The sequence below is a fragment of the Primulina eburnea genome, chromosome 6, assembly GCF_022965805.1.
Source record: "Primulina eburnea isolate SZY01 chromosome 6, ASM2296580v1, whole genome shotgun sequence".
NCBI lineage: Eukaryota > Viridiplantae > Streptophyta > Magnoliopsida > Lamiales > Gesneriaceae > Primulina > Primulina eburnea.
In genome coordinates, this window is record NC_133106.1 from 22,629,980 (window position 1) to 22,651,517 (window position 21,538).

Sequence of the window (21,538 nt, forward strand, 5' to 3'; positions counted from 1 at the left end):
ATCTTCGACCTCGTGCCCAAGGTCAGGTTTTTGCGCTGAACCAGGATCAGGCTGCAGATGAGACGGAGAGAGTCATAGCAGGTACTTTTCATTTATGCGGTATTCCTGCTTTTGTTCTTATTGATACAGGAGCCTCTCATTCCTTCATTTCTGCACGATTTGTTAAGCGTCATAGGTTACCCTATGTTTCTCTAGACGTCATTCTTTCTGTTTCTACTCCGATGGGTCATTCGGTGTTAGCGAAGCGTCTAGTGATGGGTTGTCCTTTAGATTTTGAGGGTAACGAGTTGACTGCGAATCTTATGATCCTAGAGATGGAAGATTTTGATTGTATCTTGGGTATAGACTTATTGACTACCTACCGAGCTACTGTGGATTGTTACCAGAAGCTTGTTCAGTTTCGTACGACTGAAAGCTCTAGTTGGTTTTTCTATGGTGAGGGAGCGCGACCTCCGATGCCAGTGGTATCTGCTCTGAAAGCCTGTCGTGCTTTAGAGTCGGGCGGGGAAGGCTACCTCATCTATGCGATTGATTCATCCACAGGTAGTGTTGGTCTAGAGGATATTCCAGTGGTTTGTGAATTTCCTGATGTTTTCCCAGATGAGATTCCTGGTTTTCCTCCGGTTAGAGAGGTGGAATTTGGCATAGATTTAATGCCAGGGACTGCACCGATTTCTCGTGCCCCCTATCGTCTTGCTCCGTCAGAGATGAGAGAGCTGAAGCAGCAATTGCAGGATCTTCTTGATAAGGGTTATATTCGCCCGAGTGTTTCGCCTTGGGGAGCTCCAGTTTTGTTTGTCAAGAAGAAGGATGGATCGATGCGGTTGTGCATTGATTATCGCCAGCTGAATCGGGTGACGATCAAAAACAAGTACCCTTTACCCCGTATTGATGACTTGTTCGATCAGCTTCAGGGTACTTCTGTTTACTCCAAGATCGACTTGCGATCGGGTTATCATCAGATGAGAGTCAGAGATGATGATATTTCCAAGACTGCATTTCGTACTCGTTATGGGCATTACGAGTTTCTAGTTATGCCATTCGGATTGACGAATGCGCCAGCGGTGTTCATGGATCTGATGAACCGAGTCTTCCAAGATTTTCTGGATCAGTTTGTGGTGGTTTTCATTGACGATATCTTGATCTATTCCCACAGTGTGGAAGAGCATGCCCAACACTTGAGGATTGTGTTGCAGATTCTTCGCGAGAAGCAATTGTATGCTAAGCTGAGTAAGTGCGAGTTCTGGATTGATCGTGTGGTATTCCTTGGTCATGTGATTTCCAAGGAAGGAGTTTCTGTGGATCCCAGCAAGATTGAAGCAGTGCTGAATTGGTCACGTCCGACGACGGTGGCTGAGATCCGTAGTTTTCTAGGTCTGGCAGGGTATTATCGTCGCTTCATCGTGAATTTCTCTCAGATAGCCAGACCATTGACGCAACTTACTCGGAGGGATGTTCCATTTGAGTGGTCATCCGAGTGCGAAGATAGTTTCAGAGAGCTTCGTCGACTTCTGACTTCTGCACCTGTTTTGGCGTTACCGTCAGGATCTGATGGTTTCAGTGTTTACACCGATGCCTCCACTCAAGGCTTAGGGTGTGTGTTGACGCAAAACGGTCATGTGATTGCTTATGCTTCCAGACAGCTGAAATCTCACGAGGAGAAGTATCCCACTCATGATCTGGAATTGGCAGCTATTGTGTTTGCGCTGAAGATTTGGCGTCATTATTTGTACGGTGTTCAGTTTGAAATCTTTACTGATCATAAGAGTCTGAAATATCTGTTCACTCAGGCTGAGTTGAACATGAGGCAACGTCGTTGGATGGATTTGCTGAAGGATTATGATTGCGAGATCAAGTACCATCCAGGTTCTGCGAATCTCACAGCTGATGCGCTTAGTCGCAAGGTGAGAGCCTCTGCACTTCAGACTTGTGCTATGACTAGTGCCATCCAGGATAGTTGCTCGTTGGGGTTTAACTTCAAGCATCGGAAAGGTATGGAGAGCATTCGTGTTGCTACCATTTTATCTGAGCCCAATTTGTTCACTCGGATTCGAGAAGCTCAGATGTCTGATCTCAAGACTCAGAGATTAGCTCGGTTAGTTGGTGGTGATAGTAATTTCCATTATCAGTCCAATGGTCTTCTGTGCTTATCTAATCGGGTTGTAGTACCAGAGGATGACACTTTGAGGGACGAGATATTGTCTCAGGCGCATCGAAGCAAGTTAAGTGTTCATCCAGGAAGCAACAAGATGTATAGAGACTTGAGGATGCGGTTTTGGTGGAAAGGGATGAAGCGCAGCGTGTATCAGTTTGTCTCCAAGTGTCTAGTTTGCCAACAGGTTAAGGCAGAGCACCGTCGACCGGGAGGATTGTTGTTGAACTTACCTATTCCAGAATGGAAGTGGGAGCATATTACGATGGATTTCATTACTCACTTGCCATTATCTTCGAGGAACAGCGATGCTATCTGGGTAGTGGTGGATCGACTCACCAAGTCTGCTCATTTTCTGCCGTATAATCGTGATTTCACTTTCGATCGTATGGCTCGATTGTACATTCAGGAGATTGTACGTTTGCATGGAGTGCCTGTCAGTATTGTTAGTGACAGAGATCCTCGTTTTACCTCACGGTTTTGGGGTAGTTTCCAGTCAGCTTTGGGTACTACACTGAGTCTGAGTACTGCTTATCATCCGGAGACTGACGGTCAATCAGAGAGGACTATCCGTACGCTTGAGGATATGTTGCGAGCCTGTGTTATGGATTTCGGACCCGCTTGGCAGGATCATTTGCCTTTGATTGAGTTCGCGTACAACAACAGCTATCATCGTAGTATTGGTATGGCACCATTTGAGGCGTTGTACGGGCGACGTTGTCGTACTCCATTATTCTGGGATGAAGTCGGGGAACGACAGGTAGAGGGACCGGAGTTAGTCCAGCAGGCTATAGATAAGGTTGCAGTAATCAAGAAGCGGATTAAGACTGCTCAGGATCGACAGGCTAGTTATGCGAACACAAAGCGTCGACCTCTTCATTTTCAGCCAGGTGAGAAGGTGTTTCTCCGAGTTTCGCCTTTTCGCAGGATTTTGAGATTTGGTCTCAAGGGTAAGCTGTCTCCGAGATTTATTGGTCCATTCGAGATACTGGAATGTGTGGGAGATTTAGCTTACAGACTTGCGTTGCCGCCGTACCTATCAAGTATTCATGATGTGTTCCACGTATCCTTGTTGAGACGTTATGTAGCAGATGAGTCGCACATCTTACATCCATCTGAAGTTCAACTTGATACGGATTTGTCTTACGTGGAGCGACCAGTTCAGATTCTAGATCGCAAAGATAAGGTGTTGCGGAATAAGATCATTCCTCTTGTCTTAGTGCAGTGGCAGCGTCGAGGCACTGAAGAAGCCACTTGGGAGTTAGAGAGTCGTATGCGTTCGGAGCATCCAGAGCTCTTTTGAGTTGTGCTTTGTATAAGTTTGTGTTTTCAGTTGTAATCATAGTATCAGTTGTATTCAACAACAATTGAGATGTATTAATGATGTTGTTATTTCATTTTGTTCATTCTCTAAGCCTGATTTCGAGGACGAAATCTTTTAAGGGGGGGAGAATGTAGTAGCCCGAATTCTAAATTGGGTAATTAACGGAGTAATGGTGATTAAGAAGGTTTAAGGTGTAATTTTGGCTATGGTCATGATCGGAAGGACCGAAGAGGGTTCGGAAGCACCGAAGAGTTCGGACGATCCGAAGTGTAGTTCGGTGAATCCGATCATAGGTGTCAAGTGTTGATCGACACGTCATTTTCCATGCATGTTCGGACGGTCCGAAGTGTATGATCGGAGGATCCGATCATGAGCTGTCAAGAGCCAATGGACACGTAGCGTTCGGACGTTCCGAAGTGTTGTTCGGAGGATCCGAACATGGCCTATAAATAGTGCTCGGATTTCCTCATTTTGACTTGCCAATTTCTTGAGTTTTGCCTCATAGTTGAGAGGATTTGGAAGGTTTCTAGGGTTAGTTGTTGGTCGAGCGATAGCCAAGAGCTGCCAGGAGTAGTAGCGTAGCGGCGCCTGAGTTTCAAGGCAATCGACATCAAAGGGCTGTCGACGGACGAAGGTAAACCCTAAACCTTTGGTAGTACTAGGGAGTACTGGTTTTGCTAGTCGAGCATGGTAGTATTGATTGAGTATGCTTTTGATGCGTAGGCTTGTGCTAGACTTGATTAGCGGTGTTGAGTAAGGCTAGGCTTGCTGTGATAGAGGTACGAAAGTACTATCCGAGATATCCTGGTTGAGTATACATTCATATATGTGTTGCATGAGTATTTGCTGCATTGTTATATGTCATATGATGCATGCTATTATGTCACGAGTTATGATGCATATTGCATATCATGTTGAGCCGTATCTCCTTCGAGATAGCCTATATCTTGGGGCCGCTCAGCCCTGTCTTGTGGACGCATGGACACCGAGAGTACACAGTGGCCGACGGGTCGGGAGGGCTTCGGTGGTCCGGGACATTTTAGGTCCACGTCTGTCTTGTAGTGGATGCAGTGACCCAGAGGTTGGACCGCGCGGCACTATCCACTTGGCGCCTCTAGACTGAGCATTGTTGAGATCCTTTTGTGACTCCTGTTTCTTGACTACCCTGGTATCATGATCATAGCATGTGCATTTCATATAGGTCTGTATACTCATACTTTTGTACTGGGCGTTCTTATCGCTCACGTCCTCGGTTTTGTTTATTCTTGGACACCCCATTCCCACGGGGCAGGCCTCAGGTTGGATGGCTCAGGAGGAGCAGGAGGAGGACGTTGAGTAGCTGGTTGGTTTAGTTTTCAGTGTTTTCCATTTGATTCGATATGGTTGTACTGGATATTTCATTTTGAGTTAGTCTAGACTTCGATTTCGTTTGGGTTGTATAACTATTGTTGTTGGCCATATTTCCGCTGTTATCTCTGATTATAATTGATTAGGTTAATTGCATGCTTAGTTTTTGATTAGTAGGTGATTCTGGAACGGGTCACTACATATTCTCTTTCGCCTGCTCAGAGGAGTGGGGCTGGGCATTCGGTGTAGCCCTCTCCTTTCGGTTCCAAATATGATAGGAAGCCTCGAGCCATGCCCCAAATTTCAGATTTGATTTGTCTGCCATCTCATCGTCACATCCCCGATGGTAGTGGCCTATACGACCACATGCATAACAAAAGTCTGGGAGCTTTTCATATGCCAAAATGATTACCGAATCCTCCATCCCCACACTGGATCCAACATTCAGAAAACTTCGTAATGGGTTCGTGATATCCATCTCCACAAGAATCCTTGCAAACCGTCCAAGTATAGTATTTCGTTCTCCCATATCTATTTCAATTAACCGGCCCAATATATTACCAATCTTTTCCATAATATCCACTGTCATGAAAGCCAGTGGCATATTATGGCATTGAATCCAGAATCCTAACTCTTTGAAAACCACTTCCCTTGGATGTTGAGTACCACATATTTCTTTAAAGACCACAAGATTTTTAAAGAAATGCTACGGGCCAACAGTTAATGCTCTATTTCTATCAATATTGCTCGTAAATTCGAGAAGGAATAGATTCTCACCCACGGCTTCTATCTCCACTCGTTTTGTCGCTTGTAAAATTCTGGGCATGTGTTGCCGGAAAGTTTCTCTATTCACCATTCTGGACGTAAATACCTTTGCCACAAGACAGTATTCCATTCTTTTTAGGCCTTTCACAATCAATCCGTTATCAATTTTTAACTTCTGATTTTCTGAAATGCCTGTCAATCTGATTTCTTAAAGTCTGTGTGCGATCTCATCGGGATCCATCGTCTGTTCGTGAGAAAGAATTTAACATAACCAGCACCTTAAACTTTGGCATATAAGGCGATTCCAACGTACACAGAAGTAGGGTGCCGACCCTTATTAGTGTTTCTTCATGGAGCAGAAGAAAACCTAGAAGGGAATTCGAAATTAATGTTTTTTTCACAAAAGTAATGAATTCCCTTCTTAAAAATTAGTTCCTTCATTTTTTTTATATTATATAATGAATTACTAATTAATTAAATAAGAAATAAATGAGCACTTTTATAAAATTAAATTATAAATTTAATTTTAAAAAAAAAGCAAATACAGCAAAAAAAAATGCGATTTTAGCGTTTAGACTAAGGGAGAATTGGTAGTCAGTCCCCAATTCAAACCCTTCTTGATCCTAGCTCCCTGGAGAGAGAAAAAATTTTGAAAAATTTTTCAAATACCAAATTTACCCTTTGTTCTATATTTAATTTTATTGATCCCCGCGCTTTCGAAAATGGTATCAGAGCTTTAGGTTGATTTATTTCAAACACAAAATTTATTATTACTAGTAACTAATTGTATGAGAAGGAGAATTTTGAAGAAATTATGAATCCGAACTTCGGTTCAAGGAAAATAATTTACAAGGAATATTCCAATATTTTGGAATATAACCAAGTACATCTAACTATTGTTAGATATCAGAAACAGAAAGGGAAGCTACTGCACCCTCAGGTAAAATCTCAGGTAAACTTATGATTCAAAATAATAAGTTTCTGGAGATAGTTCCAGATTCCTCTAAGCTCTCTTCAGATCTTAGAGAGATCCAGAAAACGGTACAAAGTTATGGCACTTTGCTCTACTATGTACCTCAACGAATTGAGAAAGTCCTAGAAAAACAAGAAGAAATTCTTGTAACCTTAAAGGATATTCAAACAAGAATTCAGAAACTGGAACAACAACCCAGTTCCAGCAGACGAACTTCAGGAGGTTGGTTACCACCATCTTTTGGTACTGAACCTTTGTTACATCAACAAGGGAAGGCCAGAGTGGTTTTAAAACCTTTGACTGAAGAAGAAAAGATGATCAATCTAATTAAGTCTGTCTCAGAAAAGAAACTAATCTGATGACAACTTTAGAAAGGATTGGTTTAGAGGATCTACAAGAGCTTGCAGAATCTTTCGCAAATCTCAAAGTAGTAGATCTAAAGATGAACACAGCAGTAGGTGAAACACCACCTGCTATAACCTGGTCATCTTCTCAAGAACTACCCAGGGAAAGTGTGGGATCTCAGAATGTAAACATGAGAGAATCTCAATCTGATTTCCATACTGGTGGAGGATCACACCCAGCAGGGACAAGGGCAAGGAGAAATCAAATTCCTTTGCACCAAACACCCTATGGGAAAACTATTTTAGATCCTATACATCCTTACGGGGTTATGCTTAACCTTGATGTATTAGACTTCAAAAACAGAGAAGATCTCATAGATGATTGGACATCTGCTATGAGAATTGCAGCAGGAACACTCGATCTCAACAAAGAAGAATTCATTAAACTTTTGGAAATGAGTCTTATGGGATCAGTGAAAATTGCTTGGGACATGACTTCATCAGACATGAAAGAGTCAGTCCTAGTTGGAGAATCTCTTAGTGAGATTGCTGGAAAAATGGCTACCCTATTTAAAGCCCATTTTATAGGGGTAGACTATTTCAATAGTCAAGATACAGAGAAGAAGAAGAAATACACTCAAGCTCTGTATAGTCTTGAATTACATGACATATGTTTTGTGGATGAATACATTATGTTATTCACTAAATATAGATGGATTTCAGGAGTCGAAGAAGATAAAGCTATGCAGCTTTTCTTCGCAAAAATGTCAAGCCCTTGGAGAGAAATGCTAATAAGGGAATATGTACCTGGTAATCCAGATACGTTGGCAAGAAGAGCCTCTTTCCTTAAAGGAAAATTGGCAGAATGGTGTCACATGGCAGCATTACAAAAGAATTACAAACGCTTAAGGGGTATCAACAAAAGAACTCCTTTGTGTTGTAAAGAAAATGATCTTCCAACAATTATTGGAAGTAAACCACAGAATCATAAAAGGAGAAGTTTTAAAACTCATCCTTATGCACGAAGTGAAAGAAGTTCTTGGAAACCAAGAACTGTATGGTTTAGACAGAAAGCCAGATCTTATAAATCTGGACAAAGAAGCGGACCATCAAGGAGTAGGATATCATCCCAAGCATCGAGTATATCTCGAAGCACAGGAAGAACACCTACAAAGAAAACTTTCAGAAGAGCTCATACTCGGGCCAATGAAAGTTTCAAAGACTGTAATTGCTGGACATGTGGAGCAAGAGGTCATATCTCGACCAACTGTCCAGAAAATGAAAAAAGAGATATTAAATGCTTTGATCCTACCCCGGATATTGAAGAAGCAGTTTATTACCAAGATCTTATTCAAGTATACCGATTTGAGGACATTGCCTCAGATGAAAGTATATATGAAGAAGAAGAAGTCTTAAGTCAGGAAGAATCTGATGGAACAGAATCAGAATCTGACTGAAGACGAGGTGTTTCGACACGAAACACATGAAGATCTATCTGGATTTTTCAGCCAGACAACAATATCTCATAACATGGTTCAAAGAATCATGAGAGAAAATCTGAGTCTACAGAGATATCAAGGTTTCTCTGCAGGACAGGTAGAAAAGTTCTTAGGAAGTCTTGGCCTAAGAAACAGAAAGCATCATCTAATCTATAAAGTTTCTAGAAGGGAAATGGCAATCCCGATGGAACTTACAGGAAATAGAATGGAGATGCAGTTAATTCCTTCCGAAGAAATCAAGGAGAAATTACAAAAACTCAAGATAGAATTAGCAAGGACTATGTCCTGGATTCATATTGGAGCAATCCAAATTATGATAAAAGCTACTTTCAAGGAAGGGATAGATTCACCAATTGATATTGCTATATGCGATAAAAGAATAGGGAATCTACAAGATTCAGTACTGGGAACAATCTCAGGAAATCTCTGTGCAAGAAAGATTGTAGGAGTAATCTATCCAAGGATAGCCTACAACTTGGCAGATCGAGATTTCAGCCGAGCCTTGACATTACATCAGAACTTCAAGGAAAAAAGGCTGATGAAAGAAGGTAATAGGCCATACTCTATTACCTATCAAATTTCATATGCTCTATCTAATACACATCATTCTGAACTGTTTATTAGAAATGAGTTTATTGAAATCCCTGAGATATTTGGAAAAGTTGCTCAGGCAATTTATCCAGAAAGAGTCGAGTTTCCTTTAATACAGGAAACAGATATACAGATCCAAGACAAACCGATTCTACAGAGGAATCAAAGTCTTAGACTGGAATCAAGAAGACTATCTTTTCAAGGAGATAGAATTACAAGTTATAGATGGGATAAAAAGCCTGTCATAGAAACCCAACAGGAGCTGAAAAGTTTTTCTACAATAGGAAAGCTCAGATGCCCAGAAGGTTGGAAGGAGGTAGAAATAGTATTTGATATTACAAAACAAAGGAATCAATTTCCTTGTAATTCAATATACTATTTGGAACAACCTATGATAGGAACTTACCAAGGACTGATTAATATCGGAGAATTGGAAGTCCATATCCAAGGGATTCCAGGTAAAGAATCAGATCGACTGATTCTTGGACTAGAGTTTCTCGAGGAACACAAACCTTGGAAACGTCTAGAGTATGGAATGGAGTTTATGGCAGAGGATAAAATGTGGAAAATTCAATGACCACAAGTCCATTCTCCATATACATTCCAGTAGGAATGTTGTATGAACAATATAAGGCAGAATAATTTGCTGCATATATTGATTCGGGTGCTGGAATATGTACAGCAAAACGAGGAGTTTTTCCAAATAATTTGGAAGAAGAGTTACCCAAGATTGCTGGAAGAGATTTTTCCAGAAAAATCTTAATCTTATGTAAAAGGATTAAGATGACTGAAATTATGATTGGCGGTGCGGGACAAACACCTTGGTACAAGGTAAAAACACCACCAATTTATTTTCATGATACAGGAGCTGACATATTGTTAGGAAATAATTTCCTACAAATGTTCAAGTCCTATACACAAGAAAATGAGACTAGAAGATTAGTGTTCACAACACTATGTGCTCACAAAATCATAGTCCAGAGACTTCGAGAGGCATTTTACAGAAAATTTTCAATCCAGTTTCGCAGCAAGCGTGGTGATTCAGGAAAACTTCTGAACCCAAAAATGAAGGATTCTAGATGGTTTGGAGAAACAATGCTCCAGTTAAGAGCTGATAAAGAACTCCAACCAGAAGATATAGAATGCCTTAAGATAACTCTACAAACAAATGAAGTAGAGTTCGAATCTAAGGTATCATTGGTAGATGTCAAGAAGAGGATCAGAGAAAATTACAATGAAGATCCCTTGGCATGGTGGGACAGAAATCAACTCAGGACTTGCCTTAAGATTAAGGAAGGCAAAGAGTATGAATTTGTCCGTTGCAAACCCATCCCAATGAACATCATTGATCAAAGGGATATGCAAACTATAATCAAGGAACATTTGGACCTTGGTTTGATTAAGGCAGGTATATCACCATATAGCAGTCCAGGTTTCCTGGTAAGAAATCATGGTGAGATAAAACGAGAAAAACCCAGATTGGTTATTAATTATCAAGAAATTAATAAAATTCTGGAGTTTGATGGGTATTTTATACCAAGTAGAGAACATCTAATCAGTTGCATACGCAATGCAAAGATATTCTCTAAATTTGACTGTAAGTCCGGATTTTATCAGATTCGGATGGAGGAAGGAAGCAAGAAATTTACAGCTTTCTCCACACCTCAAGGACATTATATTTGGGAAGTGTTACCAATGGGATTGGCTAATTCACCCCAGATATTTCAAAAGAAAATGGATAATCTTTTTAAAGATTATTTTAAGTTTATGTTTGTTTATATTGATGATGTTTTAATAGCATCTAAAGATATGAATGAACATGTTAAACATTTGGAGATTTTCTCTAATGTTTGCAAGAAAGAAGGACTGGTTTTATCTGAAAAGAAAGCAGTCATTGCTACAAGAAAGATTGAATTCCTCGGAATAGAAATCGATGAGTCGGAAATAATTCTGCAAGACCACATAGTTGAAAAGGTGCAGAATTTTCCAGAAAGTCTCAAAGACAAGAAGCAACTTCAAAGTTTCTTAGGAGTTGTTAATTTTGCTAGGATGTTTATCAAAAACCTAGCAAAACACAGGAAGGTGTTCAGTCCATTGTTGAAAAAAGATGCTAGATTTATATGGACAGACGAACACACAAAAGGACTTATCCATTTAAAGGAGGTTTGCAAGAATCTTCCGAAAATGGCTATTCCTCAAGATGAAGATGATCTGGTGTTATATACTGATGCCAGTGATCATTGGTGGGCATCAGTTCTTACTAAGCTCACCCCAGATGGAGAACAACCATGCAGATATTGTAGTGGGTTATTCTCAGATGCAGAAGCCATAAGATGGCATATCAACGAAAAGGAATTTTATGCAGTAAAGAGGGCTTTTGAAAAATGGCCATTATTTCTACTTGCAAAGAAATTTACTTTGAAAGTTGATAACACACAAGTTAAAGCTTTTTTAAGGAATAGAATTGAGTCTAAACCTGAGAAAGCTAGATTATTACGATGTCAAGCACTATGTCAGAATTATATTTTTGATATTGTGATAATTAAATCTCATGAAAATATTCTTGCAGATTTTTTAACAAGAGATGGACAGCATTGACATTGATGCTATTATCAAGATGCAGAGGCATTTGAGGGAACACCTTGAAATGCTTCAAACCGAGTTTAACAAGTTGGCCGTTAACGCAGAAGTTGCGGGAAGGCTACAACAAGCTGATAAGAGAATTGTCTCTGATCGAATTACAGGTTGTTTACAGGCATATACTCAGTTATGGTCTGTAATGCAAAGGCCTATCCTCCAAGGCATTGAGAAGCCACTGGTTTCCCAAATGGAGAGTTTTCGAGTACAGGACTCTATACCTGTAGCGGGGGATTCAAATACCCCTTGCACAAGTGTTAAGTCGGGATCATCACCAGATGAGTCGGCTGAAACAAAAATTGAGGCTCCTGATCCTTATCTTGAGTCTTCAAGTCAACCCTTCACCTCGGGGATTGAAGAGGGAGAGATCAACCTTAGGCCTCGTATTGACAAAGGCAAAGCTAAGGTTGGTAATAACGAAGGTGTAATTTCTCCATTTCAGGTTTACCAACAGAATTGGGAGAAATTAAAAACAAGAATTGACATTAACCCAGCTACCAATAGGGTTGATGTTTCAGGGAAATATCCAAGGGTATGGATGAAACAAAATTCATATCCAAAGGAGGTTAAAGCATGGTATGAATTCGGGGCTCTTGCCTCAGTTTATACTACATCACCCAGCTTTCCAGAAATTTCAGGTCTACCAAAGTGGATCCAGGAAGCTGTTCACAAACTTGGGCGAATAATGATTATTTGTCCAGAGGAGATGTTTTGGAGCTATACTTCTTTAGTGCAGCACCAGAACCAGCAGGAAAGGGTTCTCATGAAGCCTTTCATTTTATCAAGCTAAGGAGGCCGGATACAAATGTCCAAAAATTTATCAAGGATCCTCCAACAGAAGAAACACCCCTGGTTGCTTCAATTTCTGAGGATGATATGTCTACCAGAAGAGCTTGGGGTCTATGGGTCTGTCTCACTGAGATGGACAAGGTCAAGTTTCCGTTCAAATTCTATAATCATTCAGTGAACGGATCATTCCTGTTAAATACCATGACAGGAAAAACTACAAGTTTTGCAGAAGATCTATTTGAGAAAAAAAGAAATCTTTTGTGGAACAGCAAGCTGCCGGCTAGTAAAAAGACTCGCCGAAAATTCTGTAATATGGCACATGTAGGAAGATGGTCTGAAAACATCTGTCCAGAATGCCAAAACCAGAAGGAACCGGAATTTGGTAAAGGATTCAAACCGAGATCTGATCGGAAACACTTTACCGATACCAGTACAAGTGGGGATGGACCACATTCACGTTTTCCTCGAGGAAACCGAAAGCCAAAAATTCCTCGACAAAGTTAAAAGGAACATGTGAGCATCCCACCAAGAAAAGAAGGACCACCATGTGAAAAATCATGTAAGTGGAATTCAAGGACCACCAATAATCGGTGGAAAATGACAAAGGACATTGGATGCCTTATCTTTAAAGATAAGGAAAATCTAATAAAAAGACGAGAAACTGGACCCAAATAAATCTATAAATAAGACCAAATGGGAACCAGTAACTCACACCAGACTTAAACCACACTTGGAAACAAAATGTATTTTGCATATCTCAGAGTTTCCAGGAAAAGGATTAAGGGAACAAGAAAAGAGCTGAAAAATTTCAAAGAATATCATAAGAAGCTCAAAGAAACAGGAAAAGAAATACAAGCTGATCTGATCCAAGTGCATATAAACTATTTATGCAGACAGATAAAATTGCAAAAAATGACTGTTTCTAGATTAATAATCTAGAAGAAGACAAATCAAGAAAGATGGAGGGACCATCTTAAAAGGACCACTCAACCACCGAAGGGTCCATATGCAAGCTGTAAAGGCTTATCAAAGATTTGAAGTCCGAGTTTCAAATCCGAAGGAGCCTTCTATAAATAAGGCAGAAGAAGGAAGTGAAGATCATCGAACATTTTCCTCATTTCTTTCATAATAAAGGTTGTAATATTTCTCTTTCAAGTTTATGAGTGTAGTAAGTTCAGCTACTATTAGTAGCTAAACAAGTTTCTCCTCCTCTACAGGAGGTTACTATGTAATAAATAAATGATTGTGTTTGAATAAAAGAGATCTTTGCTCTAGCCCCTCTCATGTATTATTTTAAAATTTTATCTTATACTGTACACTCTAAGGTAGGAAACGAATTAGAGTTGTGCCAAGTACTGCTGAAGGAATCTGCGTCTGTAACCATCGGTTGCGATCGCGTGGTTGGGCTGTGAGGAGCAGTCTGTAAAATACGGTGGATATAACCCGGTGGTACTCCGGTCAAAAAGGTATGAGATTTAGTTTATTTTACGGAAGCATGATGGGCCATTATTTAAGAAAAATCAATTATTTAAATATATAGCTAAAGGGGTAAAATGGGGAATCAAATTTAGAAGAGAGTTGAGAGAAAGAATAGGGTCAAACAGGAACTGAAGAAAAATTCTCCATTAGACTAATTAGGCAGTGTTTCATGCTATTTTGTAGGAACAGGCGAAATCCGTACAACTTCAGCAATCATCGATCGAATCAATCAAAAACCCAAACGCGAAAAGTCCCTTGTTCCCAAATCCCACATAAAGTGCCTGAGAATTCAAACCGATCGCTAGAATTTCAATCAAATTCCAGCTCTTAATCATCAGTAAAGTCCGTAACTTCAAGCTGAAGGCAATTGTCATTCTCATTTTTCAAGCAATCGAGGCCTAAAACCCCTCAGGAATTATCAAAGGCGATCAAGGATAGTTTAATGGCACTCGACTCCAAAACTGTGGCTGAGGTCAAAGCCCTGGAAAAGGTGGAATCTTTCTGTATATTTTAAGGATTGTGGTGGAATAATTGAACTGTTTAATTCTATCAAAAATGTATTTTGTTTGGGGGGAGGGGAGTTTATAGTGTTGTGATGCGAAATTATTTTAGATTCGTTTTCTTAATTGAAATAGACAAAGGACCCGCCTTTGCAAATTGAATGTAGTTTGGTGTTGTTCGCTTTGAGTGGCTCTTAGCTTAGGAAAGATGGTGCTGTAAATTTTTTACTGATGAGCAAATTATCAAGTGGATGAATCTAGAATGCGAAAGTGAATGGAAATGGAAAACAATCAGCTATCATTATAATTTTTGGCTTTTTTATGCATATCTAGATCTGGGTCTTGGCGTCCAGCATCCTGCTCATAAGGATTCTACAGAATTTCGTTGTTTATGTGGTTCATATGTTATACAGGATTACTTTTTTTATTTTTCTTTTTATTTTCACTTTGCTGTAGGCTTTGGAGGAAGTTGAGAAGAACACGACTGCAATGAAAACTATGTTGTCAGGAGATGGAGAAATCGAACCAAGTGCAGATCAAGTCCTTCAACTCACAGTTGAAATCTATGATGAAGATATTATTTCTCTTCTGTTCCACAAGTTACCAATTCTGGATGGGAAGTAAGCGTATAAAGTAATAACGAACAATCTTATAAAAGGTTGTAAATGTATTTTATGTTTCCATACTTATCAAATTGTTTGATATCTCAGACGATGAAATTTTTAGTCCACTGTTGGTCTATATTGCTTAAACAAAAGGTTGATTCAACACATTGTTGTGTACAATACATGGAGAATCATTTGGAACTGCTTGAATTCCTCGTTGTTTGGTGAGATCCTCGATATTCAGAAAACAGCTCCTCAACTTGTCTTTTAATAGCCCTTTTTATGAGTATCTTGATTTGGTAAATGAAGTTTTACGCAACCGTGTTATTCAATAATGTTGTCTTGACTAATGAGACCTATGTATTTGATTTGGATATCAGCTATGACAACAAGGAAATTGCTCTGAACTGTGGGAATATGCTAAGGGAATGCATCAAGTTTCCAACACTTGCAAAGTAAGACGTGTACTTTTAATTTTTCCTTTTGTCCTAAAAGCTTCCAATTTAATGTTTCTCAAAAAGTGAAAAAAAAGGAAAGTATACAAGGTCCTGTTTTATATTGCAGAGTTTTCACAAAAAGAAAACCACAAATCTTATTTCAGATACATATTGGAGTCTCCCAGCTTTGAGTTGTTCTTCAAGTTTGTTGAGTTACCTAATTTTGATGTTAGTTCTGATGCATTTTCTACATTCAAGGTCACATATCTTTTATATATTTTCCAGATATACTTCATCTATTTAAACTATTTTTATTCTATTTTTTACATTGAATATAGAAGTAAACTTGCCAGGATCTGCTCACTAAACATGCATCTGCATTTTCTGAGTATCTGACTACTCACTACAACGAGGTTTCTCCATCTCTTTCCTTATTTTATTTGGAGTAGTTTGCGAGAGAATTTAGTTATTGAATTCCTTCAAGGTTGAAGAAGTTTAATCTGACCTATATTATGTTATAGTCAAAATCATGTATTGTGTGCACGTGTATCTTGATACTTGTTTTTGACACATCTTAATAACATAATGAAACTCATATCTTCAGTTTTTTGAGCAATATGAAAAGCTCTTGACATCGGCTAACTATGTGACTAGAAGGCAATCTTTGAAGGTTAGTACTTAACTGCTTATATCAGCTCATGTTTCTTCTTCTGGCTGTTGCTTGTATTGACATTGTAATTGCAATGGACTTTAGCTTCTGTCCGAATTTCTTTTGGAATCTCCAAATTCTCAAATAATGAAGAGATACATTGCCGAGGTTCGCCATTTAAAAGTCATGATGACCTTGTTGAAGGTAATTCATAGTTATCCTTCCTGATGCCAGATGATAGTAAGATTTTGTAATTATATGGAAAATTATTAAGAACTTTAGTTCCATAAAGAAACTATGATATTTGCTTTGCTGAATATGTTTTCCCGCGTTACTACTTTTGGCAGGACTCTACCCTCAAGTGCGTGAGCAAATAATAATAAATATTATTATTATTTCTTTGAAATATTTCTAGATAGTGAGCAGACATAAATCATCACAGACCTTTGACCACCGTGGGGATATTTCGAGCCTTCTGGCAGTTACTTTGAATTGTTTGTTGTTATGTATTAATGTAAAGTCTAGCCGCAAATAGGGGTACAAATCGAGTGGGGTTTAGTATTACCCCTTTTGTTGAATTCAAACTCGAGATTAAATTTTTTTGGTTGGCTCACAGATCTAAAATTGAACTATTTTAAGTTCGTTTTTGGCTTGGCGTAGAATTTGAATTCAAGTTCGATTCTTTTGATTTGAAGTTAATGTTTGAATTTTGGCAAACACAAATTCGAAGCACAGCTTGAATTCATGAGCTCAACTAATATTAAATGCATTTATAAGCTATTAAAAAGACATTAAAGCCAATAACCTCTCGAAGAAAATAATTTTGATACAAGTTTGATGATAATGTTCAATAATTTCGAAAACAAATCAAATAATATTTGTGCCAGTTCAAAAAGGTCATAATTTGAACTTGATTCATTTTCTACTCCTGACTACAAACAATAGAAAGGAAGAAAATATATTCGAAAGTGTGTTTATTTAGTTTCTAATTCTTTACAGTCGTTTTATGCAATGTCCGGTCGTCCTATTAAAATTTTAGGTTTGATGCATGAAAATTGCATACCAAGTTAGAACGCTCCCATGCTAGTGAATCTTTGATTACATGCCTCAGAGGTTAGAGACAAATGCTATTGTGGAAAAGAGACCACATATAATATTCTTCTGCTGAAATTCTGTACAGGATTCAAGCAAAAACATCCAAATATCTGCCTTTCATGTTTTCAAGGTAATAAGCATATTATATTTTCTCACCAGCAATTTTCTCAAGTACTTGGTTTTCTTTGTAAATTCTGGCTTTTGGATTCCTTAAACTTAATGCATCTGAATTGAAACTCAGATTCATTCAGCAGACTTTTAAGTTATAACTCTGAATCTTGTATAATGAGTTTAATACTTGGCAGCATAACAATTTTCATCTGTCTAGGTCGAGAGTCGAGACTCTAGAGAGAGAGTTCATTGAGAGGCTTTTCCTGTTTTTGTATCTAACCTGGAAAAACCTCTGTATATATGAATTTTTCGCTTGATCTTCTTATTCCATCTGCAGGTTTTTGTAGCTAACCCAAACAAACCACGAGATATTAAAGTTATTCTCGCGAAAAACCATGAAAGGCTGTTAGAGCTGCTCCACAATCTCGCTGTTGGAAAAGGTACACATAAATCAGTCAAACGTTTGAACTTGCGGAATAACTGCTACAAATCAAGACTATGTACAGAGACTTAAGTCAGATTCTCTTATAAACAGGAAAACCGCCTCCACATTAACTATCATCTATGCATCATTTACCTGCTAAATGTGTTGGTGTTAATGCAGGTGCCGAAGATGACCATTTTGAAGAGGAAAAGGAACTAATAATTAAGGAAATAGAGAGAGTGTCTCGGCTTGCAAAACTTGAATCTTAGGTGCACTTCCGCCACCATATACTTGCATTGATCATATTAACGTTATATCAGTATTTTTATGATTTTTCCAAACCTTTATGTATCCAAGCTAAGCCTTGCCTATATCTAAATTTAATTGAATGATCGTGCACCAGAGAACTTTGAAACAACTTGGTCGAGAAAAAGATAACCCATCGTGTGAGACCTTGAGATGTATAAACTGTTCGCCAAAAAGCCATCTGTAAATAAATATGTTGTACTGTGATCTCTACCAGTTGGATTACCAGTAACTAACTCTTTTTCTAGATACTGTGTCGCACCTAATGTAGGACTTGAATTTTTCCCATGCGTTTTTGTGATTTATTTGATGCTAGAAGTGAGTGCGAGAGTATACCAAATTTGTTAGAATTATTAGTGAAATAATTTTTTTTTTAAGAAAAAAATTGAGTTAGCCCAAAGTTAGTGTTTCAGAGTTTCGAGTTCTGCTTTTAGGTAATGGCAATATTACCTGTTGTGGACTTGCTCCTAGTTTTATCGATGGAAATTGTTTGGTTTATTGGATTAAATAATATATGATGTATAATATGGGATATCAAATTGAATTATATGGATAAGAGAAGGGTGTATAACTCTAATTGTTGTAGAACTCAGGTGAAACACTAAATGAAATGAGGATATGAAAATAATCAATGGTTTATCACAACAAATTATGCCTTAGATTTTGATTATTTTTTTATTTTGGTCATCGTATATGCTTGTTGATGGATTGTGGTTGATAGTACAAGAACTTATGACGCGATCCCGCCCACGAGATCTTTGTTTTGTCCCGATCTTTGAAACAAGTAATGTGATAGGTGTGATAATCGCCTCTAGATCACGCGGTCTAGCAATAATTAATCAACGAAAGAAACAATCGCGTTCAAGATAACCTCCAAAGAACCCGTCCTTGGCAACCCTCGTGATATTCGATTGACAAACGCCACAAAAGATAAATCTTTTGATAAGTTTGATTTTGAAAACACCGAAGTGTATAAAAGCTTTCGCTTTTTGGTTGAGAGAAAAAAATCTTACAAATTTGATATCAAATCAATAATGAACAAAAGTTGAATTGTTTACATGGTAGTCTAGCTTATATATAGGCAACAAACCCTATCTATGAAAAATTGCATATTTAAATATATCAAATCTGCTTTCCAAAATAATTAAAACTCTAACCAAAATAATTAAAACTCTAATTTAAGAAAAATATTCTCTCCAATTCGTAAAGGACACGGACCCCGTGTAGGCCCCTGGGTCAGGGTCCGTGTACACTCGGCTTTCTTCATTCTCCATTGTGATGGACACGGACCCCGTGTACAGGTCCGTGTACACGTCCGTGTAGCCTCGGCCATCCTCTACTTGATTGTGATGCAACCCGAACCCTTCGAGCCTTGTTTCCAAGCTTTCATTGGTTGGATGAAGGGCAATATTCAATATCTTCAAGCGTCCTCTCGGGATTGGTTCTTAGAATGCATAGTGGCTGGCTAGATTCACATCAACTTAGGTGATAACTCGAGAGGCCCTCAAAATTTAATATTATAATTAACAGAAGCGGAAGCATGTACAAGCATTTAATTTACATAATATAAAAAATTATGAATTCAATAGATTAGTCAAAGTCTCGTTAAGCCAACAATTTCAATCTCAGTTATAATCTTATTCAGAGTCCCGATATCTTATATCATGAAATTATAATAAATAGAAAGAAAATAGATGTTAAAGTTTTTGGGAACTTAGCGAAGTAATAAAATCAGGCATATGTATTTACACATGAAAAGAGAATTTATCAGTGCAATATTTCAATATGAGATGACATGTATCAGTAATAACACTTCATTATGAAAATGTTTTATCAAGTGACATACTGAGATTGTTAGGACTCTGAATAGTGGTCCCACCAAAATTTGATGTAGCAATTTTATCAACGTACAATTGATCATTTACGAGCCAAATTGAGCTCATATTTCCAAATCGAAGTCATATTGTTCAGATAAACTATATATCATATTTTAAACATATTAATTGGACTCACTTTTTGGGCCGAAGTCGAGTTGTCTAACAGACTCTAGTACATAAACTATGAAAAAATTATAATGGTTGTCAAGCTTGTTTTGGACGACAAAAAAGTACTTCAGTTTCCTGTCTGGATGATTGGCAGATATGTTTGTGAACTAAGAAATACTTTGAACAACTTTTATTTTAAAACCGAAGGAAAATTCGTCTAAGAAGAAGGAGAAATAAGGAGCATAATCAAGTAACCTGGATTGATTTTTATGGAAAATTTTCAGAAATCTTTTGCACAGTTTCAATCGATTTTCGAAATTTTGGTTGATGATCTTGATACATCTTCTCCAAAGTGTTTCTGGGTGGAAAAATGATGTGTAAATTTTTAAGAATTGTTGGGGATGATTTTTCTCTATTTTTCACTATTTTTGCTCTCGTTATTTTCTCTCTAAAAGCCATGAAATATTTTTGTGATGAAATACATCATATGAGGCCTATTTATAGTAGAGAATAAATGAGAGTGAGTTATCTACCCGTAGTCAAGTGTTAGATTATCTTGGTGAGTTGGTTTCTCTATTAAAATAATGACACAAATTTTATTATTAATAGACAATTTTAATTAGTTAATATTTTTTAAGTTTTATTTAATTTTTTTATTATATATTGTTTTTATTTATTTAAGTTGTATTATTAGCATATTTTATATGTTTGTAATGTTTAATTTAAATTTTATTTGTAGAATAATAAAATTAACTTATTAATATTATTTAGATGTATTTTTTTTCATTCTAAATCTTTTAGACATTAAGTAGATTAATATGTAGAAAGTTATTTATATGTGTCAAATTTGTGCTAGAATAAATTTTTTATTGATTTATTTTTTATTATTTATTTAAATTCATTAATTAAATTTTTGATAAAACATCTCAAAATTTTTGAGGTGTTATAATCTCCTTGCTTTAATGGAATATGGTCCTCAGATTCCCTTACGTGATAGGAAATCCTGAATCTTTGGGTTTATTTCTTTCTCATCACCTTCTTTCATAATAATATTACGATGCATATTTAATAAGATCTTTATTAATCGGTAAGAGCATCTTACTTAGTTTGTACAAGCTAGATAGAAGTTATGCTAGCCTTAGGTGTCTCGTTTATCACTGTTCTGCTGCGGGGTTAACGTCATGTTCCTTTTCAATACGCTGGAATTTTGGTCTTACGTGCGAGTGGGGATTTGTTCTTGTTCGGACAGATGCTGGTCACTTTTGTAAACCACACATTTCTCATGTTCTTCCAACATTTTTCTTCGTTACTGTTGGGGTTACCGCATTATCCTCATTTCTCGTGATAGTTGACTTCTGGGTTTTCTCGAAGCTTTTTGCTTGAGGGTTCCTCATGTGGTTCCAGTTATGTCTCTTTTCCATGATTTCTTTTCTGGCTACTTGTTTCCATGGAGTTAGTAGTCCCATTGTTTCTCCCACCTTCTTCTTTCTTGAGCAACACTTGGATCTTTGCCTCCACAGGCAATG

General features: G+C 37.8%; 1 pseudogene; it reads left to right on the plus strand.

Moving 5' to 3' along the window:
• Positions 1 to 11,179: 11,179 nt before the first annotated feature.
• LOC140835392 (uncharacterized) lies at positions 11,180 to 18,235 on the plus strand (annotated as a pseudogene).
• Positions 18,236 to 21,538: the final 3,303 nt, after the last annotated feature.